Source organism: Solanum stenotomum, chromosome 1 (genome assembly GCF_019186545.1).
Source record: "Solanum stenotomum isolate F172 chromosome 1, ASM1918654v1, whole genome shotgun sequence".
NCBI classification, from domain to species: Eukaryota; Viridiplantae; Streptophyta; class Magnoliopsida; order Solanales; family Solanaceae; genus Solanum; species Solanum stenotomum.
Window position 1 is genome coordinate 103,765,510 of NC_064282.1, and position 2,958 is coordinate 103,768,467.

The window sequence follows — 2,958 nt, forward strand, 5'->3', positions numbered from 1 at the left end:
AGGCACTTTGGAAATATCACCCCTGAGATGTTTCAGGAAAGTTGGACAACCCTTACTCACCAACCTCTTAGCACGAAGAAAAGAGATAATACGAACTGGGGCGGGAATATAGTCACCCTCCCATACCAGCGGATCTATCCCAGGCTTGGCCAAAGTCATAGTCTTAGCATTACAATCTAAGATAGTAAAATTTGGAGAAAGCCAAGTCATACCCAAAATTACATAGAAATCAACCATCTCCAAAATAATCAAATCTACATAAGTTTTGCTCCCCACAAAAGTCACAGGGCAAGATCTATACACCTTCTCAACTAACACAAACTCACCAACATAAGTAGAGACACGAATAGGCATGTCAAGCATTCCATTAGCTAATAAGGAAGATATATAAGAAAATGTGGATCCAGGATCAAACAATACAGAAGCCATGCGATCACATACCAGAAGAGTACCTGTGATAACAACAATGGATGCCTCTACCTCTGGCCTCTCGGGGAAAGCATAACAATGGGATTTATCGCATGTCTATTTATTGCCTCTATCGGGCTGCGCTACAGTAGTTCCAACTTGCCCGCCACCGCGGCCGAACAGGTGACCACCATTACCTTGGCCACCATGTCCTCCTGAATGACAACCTCTACCATGACCACCCTACCTCTAACTGCTAGAGATCTGTAACTCTGATCATCACAAGCCTGACTCTACCTCAAACAATATTTCCTGATATGCCCAGCCTCACCACATCCATAGCAAGTCCTGGAGTCGAGAGTTTGTCTCTGTGAAGACGAAGAACACTGAAAATAACCCTCAAACTCAAAAAAGGCTCGCTGGTAGGTGATAGACCCTCAGGTGAAACCTGCAATGAAGACTGAAGAGGACGGGATGGATAACTCCCAGAACTCTGCCCTCTGGAGTAAGAACCACTAACCTTACCTCCTTTACGGAACTTCTTAAATGTTGACGCCTTGGTGAAGTCATCTAGCTTCACCCCCTTTACCTCTATCACAAAATCAACCACTTCTTGAAAAGATTTTGTAGCAGCAACTACTTGTAATGCTAGAATCTGCAAATCTCACCTCAGTCCCTTCACAAAGAGGCGAATCCGCTCTTGCGGACTAAAGCAAAGCTGAGTGGCATAGCCGGATAATGCACGAAATTTGGCCTCATAGGTTGCAACCGACATCTTTCTTGCTCTATGTTCAGGAACTTATCTCTCCTCCTGTCCCTCAAAGTCCGAGTGTATACGTCTCCATTAAGAAGTTAGAAAATGTTGCCGAAGTCATAGGTGGTGCCTTTGCTGGTCGACATTCAACATGAGACCTCCACAACATTTTGGCATCCCCCTGAAATTGGTAGGTAACAAACACAACACCGAATCTCTCCATTATGTCCATCTTATGAAGCAGCTTGTGATAATCCACATGGAAGTCATAAGCATCTTCAGATTCAGTACCCTTGAAGACGGGAGGTTTCAACTTTAAGAACTTAATAAAGAGATCATGCTGGTCACTAGTCATTATAGGCCATGTAGTCAATCGAGGAAACATGCATGTTTCCAAGGACGCATCTATGCAGGGAGCCACAACAGCTGCATGTTGTACTCCTTGTACTTGAGTTACTAGTGCAGAAAACGTTGGGGTGCCTGCCCTTGATCAGATAACCCTCTAAGATAAGTGAGAACCTGGTTGATCACTCTAGAGTAGGCTGGGGTGGTGCTTCCTTCTCATGAATCTGCTCATCCTCCCCCTCATCACCCTCTCTCGCTACCTCGTCAGCCGATGGTGGGGTGACTTCTCCATCTCTAGTTAGACCAGTTGCTTATCCTCTGCGTCTAGTGGCCTTCTCCCGCAACCTCTACCACGGCCTCTCGCCATTGCTCCCCCTCGGGGTGCAGTCCCAATTGTTGGCTCAGGCGCACCCTGTCTTGCTGGTGTTGGTGTTGCCATAGTTGTTGCTTTTGTTCTGACCAAACAAAACATGTCACTTTGTATGTTATCTTGGTTTCCATAAATGCTTCCAGGGCCACTACAGATTAAGGTGGTTGTTCTGATTCCTCATATAATTTGTTGTCTTGACTGAAAAGATCCCTATACTGTCTCTCAACCACCGTAATCTATCTTGTTCTAGTGAGACTCCTTTTGAAGAACTTGAGAATGTTGAGGAATTCTATGAATCTATCCATATCCCAAGTCATTTAGAGGCCTTCTGTCACTGAGATCCCAGCCTTGGTTACTCCAAACTTCAGTGATTTTAGCTTTTTGTTGTTGATGTAGTATGATAACATCTGTAAATAGAAACCTGAGGGCACCTCCATCCTTATACTCTATTATACTCTCTAAAAATAGAGTTCTCTATTTTGTTAGACATCCAACTCCAACCCAATTCTCTATTTACTCTCTAAAAATGAATCTTCTCCTCTCTCCTCAGTATATTCTATTTTAATCTTATTTTCTTATTTCATAATATAAATCTTTTCTTTCTTTTTCCCAAATAATCACTTTATATAATTTTCATGTGATATAAAATTTTACTATTTCAAAATTTTTATATAATATAAATGTCACGCCCCGAGCCTACACCCTGGGAGGGACCGGCACCCGGAGACCATTTCTGGCCCCAAGCGAACCCTTGGCCTGACTTTCTTAACTCAGCGGAAACCTAACTCAATAGAATAACTCAAAGCAATGCAATATTTCAAAACAACTTAACTTATAAAATATGGCCATAAGGCAACCCGAATCTCAAAATAGGATATTTACATATATACATAGATAAGAGACTCAAAACTAGCTGACTGACTGTCTGTCTATGAAGCCTCTAAGAAATACTGAGATGGATGTTGGGACAGACCCCGCAACATCCTAATAAGACAAAAACTAAGAACACAAAATAATTGAGTCCTCCGGAATGCAAGGAGGCTCACCACTGACTCTGGAGTGCTCAGCTGGATCAACGACG